The sequence below is a fragment of the Alosa alosa genome, chromosome 20 (genome assembly GCF_017589495.1).
Source record: "Alosa alosa isolate M-15738 ecotype Scorff River chromosome 20, AALO_Geno_1.1, whole genome shotgun sequence".
Classification (NCBI taxonomy): domain Eukaryota; kingdom Metazoa; phylum Chordata; class Actinopteri; order Clupeiformes; family Clupeidae; genus Alosa; species Alosa alosa.
The window spans coordinates 11,966,244-11,980,399 of NC_063208.1; the positions used below are offsets into that span (position 1 = coordinate 11,966,244).

The 14,156-nt window shown below is 42.4% G+C and overlaps 1 protein-coding gene across 1 annotated transcript in view; it reads left to right on the top strand.

Annotated features, from left to right (window-relative positions):
• The first annotated feature begins 7,394 nt into the window (after positions 1-7,394).
• The window catches only part of grb10a (growth factor receptor-bound protein 10a), a 72,671-nt gene continuing 65,909 nt past the window's right edge, over positions 7,395-14,156 (top strand). The window contains exon 1 of the mRNA XM_048229282.1: positions 7,395-7,623. The gene's annotated coding sequence lies outside the window, so the exon portion shown is untranslated. The remainder of the gene's footprint in view (positions 7,624-14,156) is intronic.

Sequence of the window (14,156 nt, forward strand, 5' to 3'; positions counted from 1 at the left end):
GTGATTGTTCGTGCTTAAAGTTGTGCTGAAACAGCACTTGGAAGGTTGCAGGTAATGTAGCGGCTAGTTTGAGTTTTTGGTCCTTTGAATTTTAACGGAAGACTGTAAGATAGTGCAAGAAGAGAATAACAACAGTGGGAGCGCTGTGGCGCAGCAGGCTACAGCGCCCGTACCATATAGGTCCGAGTGCCCACGGGGACCCAGGTTTGAATACGACCTGTGGTCATTTCCTGATCCCACACCATCTCTCTCTTCCACTTGCTTCCTGTCACTCTCCACTGTCCTGTCCAAATAAAGCCAAAAAAATATATATTAAAAATGAAAATAACTATAGCCAGCAGTGCACATAACATAAAATCCAACATCACAGCATCACATCTTTAGACAAAGAGAGAGTAAAGTCAAACAAAACAAATGTACAACAAAACACCATCACTGTTAAAAACCTTGTTGTTACGGAGGAGTTACAACTAAACAGTCTAGGACAGTGTTTCTTAACTGGTGGGTCGGGACCCAAAAGTGGGTCGCGGAACCATTCTGGGTGGGTCGTGGAGCTTGTGGGTAAAAAATAAATAATTAATCACCCATTTTAAGTGCTACTTTGTCAGATATACAGTACTATCTTAATATCCTGAAGACTTCACAAATGTAATGCCAAACATCAGCATGTTCTAAACAAGTAGACCCACAGGCACTTTGCGTGTCTTACCATGTAGCTCACCTTATCTGTTGGCTTGAACACTAAAAAAAAAAATATGGGTCGCGACTAAATGAACATGGGAAATTGTGGGTCCCAAAGCCAGACCAGTTGAGAACTAGTCTAGGAGGAGGAATGCACTCTGCAGTGGTGGACGAAATACACAGATCCTGAGCTTGAGTGAAAGTAGAGATAACCTCTGTAAAATATTTCTTCAATTTCTCTCCTCTCCTTCTAAAATTTCACTTGACACAAGTGAAGTACAAAAGTGCTTGCCTTCAAATAAATAAAATTACTATAGTTTATTATGGCTCTAATGTTATATTGTTATTGTTGACATTGTTCAGATTTAGACCTGTATTTTGACTATTTTCTACATTGTAGACTGAAGGTCAAAACTAACAAATAACACATGAATTACAGTAACAAGAAGTGTACTCAAACTTTGATTAGATTTTAGATTCTTCATAGCCACCTTTTGCTGTAATGACAGCTATGCCCACTAGACACCCTCCTCATGTTAATTTAAAAGCCTTCCAGGTGACAATCTCATGAAGCTGATAACATCAAGTGCGAAACAGTCAACAAGGTAAATGGTGGCTACTTTGAAGAATTTGAAACACATGCTAGACTATTTTTCTTTTTTTTTAATGTGTTAACCTGCCATCATTTTCCTGTCTTCATTTCCTGCCATCATTTTCCTGTTTTAAGCACAGTAACAATCTGGCACTCCATGCTGAAGAAACGACTTAAGGTGGATAGTGGCACATTGATGGCACAAACACATGGCTATGGGTGTAGCAGGCAGAACTCAATGGTATATGGCTGTCTGATAAGGACAACATTGTGTGCTTGCATAAAAGAGAGAATAACAAGTATGGGTGAGTGTTTTTCTGAACATCTAATATGATCAGATCAATGGAACATACAACATTCTGGAATCTGTCTGATGCTCTGGAGCAGACCAGATGGACACAGAGACAGTGACACAAGAGCAGAGCCAGTTTTTGCTGCTGTTCTCTTGCTGCTCCTGGAATTGAGGAGGTAGATATAGGATAAGAAAATGGAGGAATGAAAGAAAAAAAAGAGAACAGGGCTCAAGAGCAGAGACTACCTGGAAAATCTTGCAGACTGTTTAGGTCACTTGGAAAGTGTGGAGATTCCAGTGAAGTATGGCAATAAATGAAGCCATAACGCAGACTGTTATATAGGACATGGTATACACAGAAAAAAACCTCTTTCATTCCATTATGATATCTCTATGCTTTGAACAGTAATTACTAGTACTATTCATGATGGAATCCTTAAAAAAAGGGTCCTCCCACATCTTTCAGCACTCACTTTGTGTATTCCTTCTCTATTGTTATGTGAGTTACAGATGGTTTAAATTAGAGAGGCTAGTTATTAATAGGTCGCAAGCCCTTTGGCTGCAGATATTTGATAGCAAAATAACAGATGAGTGCAGATACGGAGGTGATTAAAGGCCTGTTTGTTGTAAATCAACAAACTACAGCTGTGGGTTAAAACACACACCACTCAAAATCCCTTTGGATCAGCATATGACATTTAGATCATACCACAACGAAAGCATAAAACGTTTTGGTAACACTTTGTTTTCCTAAGCCATTATAGATAATCACCCATAAATAAGCAGCTTTTAAACAATTACTCAACAAACCTTCAACAATACTTGTCAATTAACCGTAATGCAACCTGTTCCTATCCCACCCAAACATAATCTAAGCTGATTACTATTCCTCATTATCAACCTGTAGTGTCAGCACAGTTTGTTAATAGACCCCTTCACAACGGTGGTGAAAACATAAACATTCGGGTGGGCGTGACGTCACTGGAGGCAGAAACAATCGTTTGGATAGTGAGGCGGCTATTTGAATAGTGCTAGTGAGGCGGCTATTTGAATAGTACTAGTGAGGCGGCTAAAATCAGACAGTAATCTAAAATCTTTGCTAAAATGTGTAACGATATAACACAATATGTACATACACTCAGTGTACGTGATCGGGAGGATTATTTGAAAAAACTAAGGCTACATTATCAGATGGGACCATCCTGACAGACCCAATACCGTGATTGGAAAGACAGGTTTGCCATCAGTTGAATGGCCGGACATTATTGAAAAACCGAGTGTCTACAGTAAGGAGAAAGGAGTATAAATCATTGAATGCATATAACTATCTCCTAAATGGTCATGTCCAAAACTTACAGTAGGCCTACAATGACGTATCGGATGAGTTTTGTGTTTGCCGAACCGACATTTTACCGAGCCAGCGCCAATGTCACAAGGCAAAGATTGCAAACGTGCTAATTACCAACCATTTCGTTTGAAAATTCTAAAACAACGTTTTTTAATACTTCAAAATAACATTTGATAAATGAAACTCACATTTTTCAGTAGCCGTAGGTGTCTAGATTTGAACAAAATCTAGTTTGTTTCTTACCGGGGCTTTTACTGCCTGAAATATCTAATTTTGTTTACCATTTTCGGAGTTTAGTGCTGGGCCTTACACAGTAGTAACCTAGTAGCTAGTAATCAAGGATCTTTGGTTTAGTTCTAGCTCTTCGAGTCATGGTAAAATTTAATTTTTGGTAGGCTACATAGTTAATTTAGATACACTTGTGGTGTGGAAACTGCGTTTCTTTAGGAATCAGCAGTCTTGGTTTGTATAGAAATGAATAACATTGACATAGCCTACATGTAAGAGGTTGGAAATACAGGACGATTGGTAGGCTAATATGTGACGTTCCGATACAAGGCTTGAGTTATCGTGAGTCAAACGAACAACTACGTTCTCACTGGAAACTGTAGCCTACTTATTTCAAATTTAACCGATGACTTTTTCGGTTTGTGGCACCCGACAGCACAGCAAGATGAGACCATGATAACCTTTAGCCTCCCAGCTGAGGTGAGGTGATCGTCGGTTGAAGGAGGCATATATGACTGTTGAAACTGGGAAGTTTAGCTTCCCAGTTTGGGGGTGATGGTTTGCTTTTGCCTCCAGTGAGCGTAATAAGGCGGGGCGTTGGCTCAGAAGGTTCCTATTAACAGTCCCATAACAATACATTCATCCAACGTTCATTTCATTACAGTATTCTACTAATTAAACTGCATACCTCTAAAGCCTTATGTTGTAGTCTGATGGCGTCTTTGGTATGAATCTTAAAGTGCAGTGTGAACCTGTGCAGTGCCCTATGGGGGTGGTGTGGGCTATAGCTTTTACCCATTTATTGTGTGTGTGATCTCTTTTGTATGGTCTCTTTATTGCAGTGTCTTCTGTGTAGTAGGCTTCATAGTGGTGTGTTGTTAAGCCCAGGTTGATGGCATTTGGTTTTAAGATTTCATGAATCCCAGTCTGACATGTTTGGTAGCTGCATGAATTGTGTTAAATAAAGATTACTGTTTATACATCTGTGCTACTTTTTCTGTAGAGTATTTCTCTAGTCACAACAGTCTGACCTCACATTCTAGGCTTATTACAATACTTAGAGGTTTACCTAATTTTGTCATGAAAAACTTATTGTTGAAAAAGAAAGAAAGCCACTGTGCTAGGCAAATTATTGTCTGAAACTTAATACCAGGTATTCCAGGAAAATATTTCCTTAAATTAAATACCCTATTATTATTGCACAATGGCATTTTTCTCATTTATTCATGTAATACTGTATTTTGCTTTACTAAGATCACTTGTGATGAGTGGACATGATTTGAGATTCAAGCTGACAAACATTCCTGCTTTTCTGAAGAACAGAGGTTATCTGCAGGTGTAGGACAAAGAACATGTCATTACTATTAACCTACACAGAAACTGAAATGGAAAGAGAGAGAAAAGAGAGATCCTGTACTCCAGTTTCTCAGTATGCTATTCTTAAGCTGCTGGGCAGGCAGTATGCAATGGAGGTGTGCCACAAAGCTAGGTTCCAAAACAAACAGCCGATGCAGAGTTCGGCCCAGCAGGAGCCAGCGCGGTTCAGACCAGAACAATGTTGGTTTTCAAGGGTTTGAGTTCCCCAACCAACTCGGCAGCAAGAATGAGTGGAATTTTTCAGTTATTAGCTGAAAAAAAATCATGTTCTGAGGATTAGTGGACGGCTAGAAAACTTTGATCTCACAACCTGACTTTAAGCGATTTGTTGAAGCAACTTTGCTACACGTTTCAAATCCATAAACTTCAATGATGAGGGAAAAAAAATAAAGGAAGACCATTCTGCATTTCAGTGCCCACTACCAAACCTTTGTGTCCAAACTCACAGTATTTCTGGGAGCTTGGACCGCCTGAGCCTACAATGCAGACGCCGATCATTACCTTCAAATCCAGCAACTAATAATTGACTGCAATTCATCAAACATACACAAAAAAGGATTATTTTCCCTGGCTAAACCAGACAGCACTTGTTTATGTTGCTTTTGATTGTTGGATGGCCTAAGCTGTGTAAGCACAACCACTGCCTTTTGCACAGTAGATTCAGAAAGAAAGAAAGAAAGAAAGCATAACACTATTTATCAGTAAATGTACTATTTATCTTGTCTGATTACAGGTTGACTATGATGTATGAAGCAGCGTAAGTTGTAAATACCACCTACTGTATAACGTTTGTTTTTATGGGTCATTGCAACTACAGGTTGTAAGAAAAAGAAAGATGGCCCACTAAACTATTTATGTCACCTGTAAACTAAACACTTTCTAAGTCACTTCATCACGTTTTCCACAAAAGGCTATTTTCCTCAGTGGATGACAGGCCACTCTAAAGATAGATATCAAATATGTAGAGAGCATGTCTTATGTGGTTGAGTCCAGACCTAAGCTGTAGTCATATCCAACACTTTTCTAAGAAATCTCTCCCTGTGAGGTTTCTCTGAAGAATGAGAATAAAGTGGGTCTTCAGAACATCTGCAGATTCAAAACATTTGTCAGGAGGAAAAGGACAATTTTCCCCCTCAAAACACATGACAGTCTTATATTTGAATCACTCATTGTTTATATGGTAGATTAACCCATGTGAGCCCAGATACTGAATGCAAAATCTCAATGCAGTCTGAATGCAGTTACAGTCTGAATTTCCAAATAGATTATCATGGTGGTATCTGTAATAGCCTTAATTTATTAGTATTTAAGTTTGAGCCTGCTAAAGGAGGTGGGAGAAATGTGCTCTTAAATGTTACTTATAATGGCTATAGGTCTTCCTCTCACACCTCTGTGTTATGCTGGCTTTGCCAGCAGCGCCTGCAGCTAAGTCTGATAATACTGATAGTAGGCAATTGCGCAATGGGGCTGCTGTCAGCTTTCTGCTCATCCTCTCGGCTGACCATAACACATGATCATGAGCTCTGCTCAGTCTTGCTAGGTCAGGCAACGTGCCTATCATTAAGTGGAATCAGGAATGACTTCGATATTCCATTCCTTTCTCATCTGTCTTGGAATAATCGCTGCGAAGTCATTCATTTTTGTTGTCCGATTTGTGACACTTCAAAGTCTTAGTAGGCTAGGAATCGTGTATATAAACTGTCATTATAATAGAGGGGTTTTCTGCCATTTATGTCAGTTGAATATCCTTCCTCAGCTAGGGCTTCAGTGTGAAGAGTATCATGGGCTTATAAAAAGGAATTATGTGGGCCTATTTCACAATATCTAAACAGCTTGCCAATAGGCCTAGGCTAATATGGTAGGGTGACAAGATGTCCTCTTTTTCCCAGACATGTCCACTTCTTGAGACATAAAAATCATCCAGGATTTTGTTCTTCTAAAACCTCAAACTTGTTTACAGCGACTTAGCATTGCGTTTCTCTCTGTCGTTCACAAATGAGTTCAACATAGCCTTTTGAGGCAGTGTTATCTCTTGTGTCCTCCAATCTGGTCACCCTACTATATGAGGATGAGTTATTGGGAATGAATTTGGGGCCATGAGGAGTCAGTCCAGACTCCAGAGCAGTGTGGGACTCTGCAGTAGGTCAGCTATACACAACAGGTTGCACTAAATGTCTTAAAGAAACCATTTTGACTGGTTCAGTCAATCAGAGGCCTATGGCACATTTAGCAGTTGCCCTGAAACATGCACAATCGCCTCACTGATTAAAATCGTTAAATAGATTTCCTGCATTTCCTACCTTTATATTAATATTGTACAAATTTGACATGAGGCTTTCATTATTAGCCTAATAATACTTTTTATACTTTTACTGATTAGCCTAAGGCAGATAAACAAAACATCCCTTTATTTAAACAACTTAATTAGGCTAAATTCACAACAAGCAATAGCCTAGTAGTCAAATATGAATGTTCAGGTCATTAACTGAATTCAACAGGCAGGATAAAAAAATAAAAAAAAAAACTCCATGCTACAGCGCTAGGCTACAGGAGAAACAAGAGGACAGAGCAAACAACTGCAGAGCACGTGAATGCTCAACTTCAGATGCAAAGTCCTATGTCGACCGCGCGCTTGAGAGAACGTGTAAAGACTTCAGTAAGCCTATTATCCAGGTCACTTTTTAAGTTGATATCGGCAACAACAAGGAGGTGTGCGCAGTTGGGAGGGGAATCACATCTTCACACGCCGCAGTCCATTTTAGGCTACCCCCTCAAGCCGAAATGTCCGTAAGGGGTTAAAATGTCGGGGACGGAGTCTGGGAGGTGTCTAGTGCGTAACGGGGCGGGTACGGAGGAGTTGCCCTCTCATGTGTTCGAAGGAGTCAGCTGAGCGAGGATTCAGTGGACGCTGCCTGCCTCTCCTCGGGAATGCTGACCACGGGAGGCAACACAGAGTTTAGCGAACAACTTTGTATTTGTTGAGGTTATAGTTAACCTTTCCATCTAAGCAAGGGTGGCTGAATCAGGCTACGGGTGGTAAAAAATCTCCCACCCCCGACATCCTCGGTGTATTCGCCCCCTTGGTGAGTGAGTGCTGTTTTGGAGGTGAGTTTTCTGACCAAATCCACGTTATTGTAGTTGGTAAGCTATTTTGATAATTTTGTTGCAGAGCGACCCAGTATTGTGAGCACTTACACAACTTTTTGGTGATGTCATGTTGTTTTGTCGGACAAGTGACGGTTTAAAACGGGCGAGAGGCGGAGAAAATGAAGGGTGAGGGGTCGGTAGGTCTCAAATGTCATAGCTAGCTAGCAAGCTAAGCTACCACCGGGCGGTGCGACCACCTGATCACACGCGTATGCGTGCAACATTAATAGTTACTTTGTCATGGGGTGACGAATGTTCAATTCTAACTTCGAAAGCTATGTTACTTTAAACGCGCGCCGTCATGAGAGTCGTCGGGGGAGCCTCGTGGTTAAGTAGCAGCTACCTTATGTAACTTTTGAGTGGGATAGGGCACTCTGCATGTTAGCCATAACTCAGTGTCTGGCTGACCTGTGATCTAGTGTTTACAAACAGGACTCACTTTGTGGATGCGGTGAAGGTGTATATTTAGGTCGCTGCTGACTCCGCATAAATTGTGCGGTAGGGTACTTTGTAAAGAAGGCAATCTGCACAAGGTGTCAGATGCACTTCAAGTCACACTCCGACAAAGTGTAGGCACATACAGGTGTTAAAACTACACTGAGAACATTTTGTGTTTCAATCCATATGCTCCATGCACTTCCCCCTGTTCCCCCTGTGAGCTGTGTAAGCCCTATCTCCTATCTGTTGGTTTCCAAATGTCTGTCACAAACTGTTAGGAAATCTCTATTTGGGTACGTTCAGGTTCTAGCTCTGCAGTTCCACTCCTGCTGATATTGTTATTATGTTTCCATCTGTATTACATTTGAGGTTTTAAGGGATTGAAACTTGATCTGTGCTGCACTGTGGTGTTTGCACAATGTCTCGACTGTCCTGCAAGTAGTGTAATGCAGCCATATAACACTATTTTGATTAATGTTCTTTTACCATCTTTGGCATGTCTGCATCATGTGTTGTAACACATGCATAAGTAGAAAAGTACTTTTAAGTAAGCGGGGTTCACCCTTTAAAGAATTAGCAAGTGTTAGCTATCAAATGTTATGTAATTGACTGTTTGTGTGTAAGTTCTTGTTGTTGTTCTTGTTGTCGGAGGACTTTTTTGATTGTTTGCAGAGCTGCTTAGTGAAGACTGCAGTTTATTCTCATTCTGTCTCTCTTACACACACCCTCTGACTGAAAGAGTCTCTGTCTGTCTGTCTGTCTGTCTGTCTCTCTCTCTCTCTCTCTCTCTCTCTCTCTCTCTCTCTCTCTCTCTCTCTCTTCTCTCTCTTTCTCTCTCTCTCACTCTCTCACACACACACACACACACACACACACACACACACACACACACACACACACACACACACACACACACATCCAGACAGATATTTTCTCTGTCTGGCATATCTCAGTGATAAAGTGCTCATGCTTAGGCCAAAAGAGGAGGTTTAGTGACTGGTTCAGCTGTATGGGGCCTTATTCAGATTCTATCAGTACCTACTTGGTGAGAAACATTAACCTCACCCACACAATTCTGTTCTGAAGTCAGAAACTTTACTATTCTGCAATACCACCTTTCCTTTTAGGAAAAAAAAACTTGTGCATTATTGTGCTCCAGTACCCTGTCCGCCAAAAGAGTAGGGGAATTAGTGGAAGAGACCAAAGCCTCCAGTGTGTTGTGAGTTGAAAGAGGGGTGAAGGTGCAAGAAAATGGCGGCACCCAGCAAGGTGCCGAGTCGGCTGGTTTCTCCAGACCCCATCAGGCAAGCTCAGATTGTTTTAGTAAGGGGGGTTGGGTCTTTTAAACAATGGAAGGGAAGGATTGAAGGTGAGATGTTTAAAGGCATGTTCTGACTCTTACATCTTTTCCCCTCTCTTTTCACACACTCTCTCTCTCTCTCTCTCTCTCTCTCTCTACCTCTCGCTCTACCTCTCTGTCCTGGTCATTCTCTCACTCACCTGTACTCGCGTTCACATTGATTGTTTTATGCACGCACTAACATGTACAGTAGTCTAGTTCTTTTTCAGCGTCACACACTCACAGTGTCACACTCACTGCTTCTCTAAAACACTCTTAATAACACAGGCACTCACACTCAGCCACTTCCAATCAAATCTACACACTCAGCCTTCAGGCATTTATCAGCACTTGGCCTGAGTGCGGCAGTGTCACCTTACAGGGGTGGGTGTGTGGGGCTTGGGTGGTGGGGGGGGTTGTCAATCTCCTGTATCTCTGATGGGCCATAGATCCCTATTCTTCGCTGGAGTCTTTTAAGGCTCTTAAGGCTTTCTTCTGGCTTTCTTCTGGCTTTCTTCTGGCTTTGCCTCTGCGTGCGCACCCCATTCTCCCGCTCAGGGCCACAAAAGACTAATGCTTTTGTGGTCAGGTGTGAAATGTCACTAAATGTCAAATGTCCGAGTTAGTCGGCTTTGGCCGGCTAAGACCGTGGGTTAGGCCCTTGCCACCTCTGACCCACTGTAACAACAACTTAAGTCAGCTGATGTGTGAAAAATAAAACCCAACAATCTGGCCTCTCTCTCTCTTCTTTCTCCCTTGTCTTTTCTCTGTCTTCCCTGTGTTCACCTAAAAATAAACAAAATGGCATGCTTTCCATATGTTTCTGGATGGAAACTGCAATTAACGGGGGTGAGAGAGACAAAGAAAGGGAGAGGAGAGGGAGAGAAGGGGTATTGTGTATACACTGTGATGTTACATAAAGTCTGGTTTCACAGAGAGAGGGAGAAATGGGGCATAGTGTGTGTGTGTGTGTGTGTGTGTTTGTGTGTGTTTGTGTTTTGGGGAGAGAGGGAGAGAGGGAGAGAGGGAGAGAGGGAGAGAGGGAGGGAGGGGGAGGGAGAGAGGGAGGGAGGGGGAGGGAGGGTAGTTGGTCAGGGGAATGGGAGCAGGGCCTCCAATGAAGCTGTTCAGCCCCAGTTCTCAGCGTTAGTGGTTACACTTGGGATGGGGACCACTCTCTCTGTATGGCTGGTGCTCTGTGTGTGTGTGTGTGTGAGTGTGAGAGAGAGAGAGAGAGAGAGAGACAGAGAGAGAGACAGAGAGAGAGACAGAGAGAGAGACAGAGAGAGAGAGAGAGACAGAGAGAGAGAGAGAGAGAGAGAGAGACTGCCAACGTGTACTTGTGGATCTTTTGCTGTTTGGTGAAGTTGAGGTTCAGTGACCCATCAGTCTTGTCGCTGCGCTGTCCTATTGGTCTGAATCTCTGTGCGGCCAAAGCGACATGTGACCGTAAGACTCATGGGTCTCCATTCTACCACCGCAAGCAATTTTTGTGTGTCTGTGTACACGCTCGAGTATGTGTGTGGTCAGCGTGTGTGGGGTCCGTCTGTTTGGAATGTACTGGATAGATTCTGACCTGATTTTTCAGGATTTGGAGCAGCAGCACATTGTACCACACACCCACCCCCTCCTACTCTCCTTTGACGGAGTGCCAGTCCGTCACAGTGTCCTAACCCCCTTTGAACACCTTGCACTAATCCACTTCAGTTAACTCGACTTTTCTCTGCTCTTTTGCTGTTCTGCCAGGCTTCAGTTCTTTTTTGCCCTTATCGGCAGAGCCAATTGATTTTGTTCAGATCCATTGCTTCTGTAGTATTTACCCCCCTCCCCACTCCTGTCTCTCAATCTCTCTCTTCCCTCTCTCTCTCTTTCTCCCTTTCTCTCATCTGTCCATCTCACTCTTTTTTTTCCCCCTCTTTCATTGTCTCACTCTAATTAACTCATTGAAAGACTACAGGAAGCAAGGGCCCCCCACACACACACACACACACACACACACACACACACACACTGCACACACACACACACACACACACACACACACACACATACACTGTACGCACACACACACACACACACACACACACACGCACACCCTCTCTCACACACACACACACACACACACACTGTACGCACACGCACGCACACACACACACAGACACACACACATGCACACCCTCTCACACACACACACCCCTATTCATTCCCTTATTGGATGGCCGTGGCCAGAAATTGATTATTGAAAAAAAGATGCGAGCCTCCATTCCCCTCAGCAGAGTGACCTGTGGCCCTGTCTTCCCCATTCATTTTTTGTAATGAATGATAAAAGCAAGGGATGGGTAATCACTGGATTAAAAGGGGCGTGGCTGGATGTGTGGCCTGAGGCCGTGTTCCCATGAGAGCCTAGGAGAGCGGTGGGGGTGGGGTGGACTGCCAGGACTAGGAGCGTCCTCTGGTAATTTCCATAAGCCACAGAGATGGCACTGCTGCAAAGGGTCACAGGGTGGGGGGCACGGAATACCATTCAGCACATGGCCTTAGCTTCATGTTGCTAAGAAAGATTATCTGTATTGGGGAAGGGAATGGCAGAGTAACTGATGATGGAATACTGTCAGGATACATTGCCCCATAGCCATGATGTCACAGTACAGTCATACTGCAATATTCATTTAATTACATTGGAAGACAATCATCTACAATACTTTACATCAGTAGCTAAAGAATAGGAAAAAAATATCCCTTAAAAGGCAAAAAGCAAAAATTATGAGTTCTTTGTGGTGTCAGATTCACAGAATTTGGCATGGAACAATGTACAATAATGCTACAATGTAAAGTGGAAGACTGGAATGGTTAGCATTTTAACTGTCTTCAGTTTGACAAAATGTATTGATATTTGGTGTCATAACAGTTACATACAGAATCACCAACAGAAATATTCCCCTATAGGGTTAGGCCTAGGTCAACATATTTTTTTCAAGCCCCAGAAGTCAATGAAAATGATTGAGAGTGGATTTGGTAGAGATGGTAGAGATTTGATTTGACCAGATGGGGGGTCCAACCCTTACCGATCACTCGGTGCAGTCATTAAGAAAGACTTCAAGGGCCTCCAAGGCTCTCATCACCAGTGTTTTTTTATTTTATATTTTTTTCTCTTTCAAGCTGACTTATCGGCTTGTCATAGTTTGAAGTTTTCACCCAGAGATAGCTGAAAGGTTGGTGTGCTAATTTGTGGCTAAAACCTTGTGGTTTAAGAGAATATTTTTCAACTTCACTAGGACACTGGAATCCCTGCCACATTTTTATGCAGATGCTGCTATTTTTCATGCACAATGCTCCAGTTCACTGTGATTTTAACCATGTAACCTTTTAATGTGTTATGTGTCGTGCAGAATAGTTTTTGACTAAATTAAAAGGTCATGATTTCAGGATTGCACAAGACAACGTCTCTCTCTCTCTCACACACATGCACAGACTCATATAGTCCATGCTGTGACATCAGCCTCTCTGCTGCCCAGTGAGGACATCAAATTCAACATGTGTACACCAGTTGTCTCGTCTGCCTCTAGAATGCCTCCATAGTAGCCCGTGGCTGTTACTAAAACAAAACACAGAGCACGTGGTGAAGGGACACTGCAAGCGCTCACTGTCTCCGCTTATCTTACTTGCCAAGCTGTTTCTGTGCAGTGTCCAACTGACAGCTATGTGTTGCTGTCCGTATTGTGCCATGTGCCTGGCGCTCTGTTCTGTTGCATCAGGTGTTTAAGCTGTGCTCTGTCGGTTTATTTAGACTCATAGGCTGTGCCTGAATGGTGGTAGCATATTGTAGCTCTTCAATAAACTCAGGAATTGTGGGTAGTTTGATGCTCAAAGAAGTTGGGTGTGTAACCAATGTACAGCAAGGTGGTATTTCAGAGAGCAGGATTCTTTGCAACTTGTGTACAAAGAGCTTGATCTAAATGGTGGCTTTCTTTAGAACACTAATACACTCTTTGTAGTTTAAACAGTGGAGAATGTTAGTTCTTACAACTCTTCAAGTTTTTAGAAATACAAAGTTGCAGATGTATTAAAATTGACTAATTTTTGGTAATGCAATATGTGTGGCAGGCATTCATAGAGGGGCTGCACTTTACCCATTAGACGAAGCAGTCAGCCAATCATATTAAATAAAAAAAAGTTGGCATCTGATGACCCAGTAGCTAAAGTACTACTAAACCAGCTTTTTTCCAGCTTTGTAGAAGTTGCAGGGCTTTAGTGCAGGCTTAAATTACGTCACAAGTGTTTTGTTCTGGCGGTTATACTTTGTTTACAGGTTATTTTCTTCTCCTTTGTACTTTGTGTGGTTGCGGTCGTATCATTTTCGGAACACATACTGGCTTGTGAGCATCCGTGCCAAACCTTTTATATGCACAACCCTGTGCAGGTGAGGTGTATGGCCACTTGCAGTGTAGGGCGATTACATTGGTGTTTATGTGTCGTCCTTGAGCTAAATCCCAAATCAGTGGTCAGTGTTTTGTGCTATGCTAGACTAGTACGTACTCAGCTTATCATGTCAAGCTGGGCTTGTCTTTCTGTTTGTGTTGTTTTTCCACAGAAAGCGCTGGACCTAATATAGCCTCCATTACCAATATGCACTTCAGTACACTGCAGAATCACCTGGGCAAAATCTGTGTTTTGCCATTGATATCACACAGCAATCCACTGGTGTATGACTCTT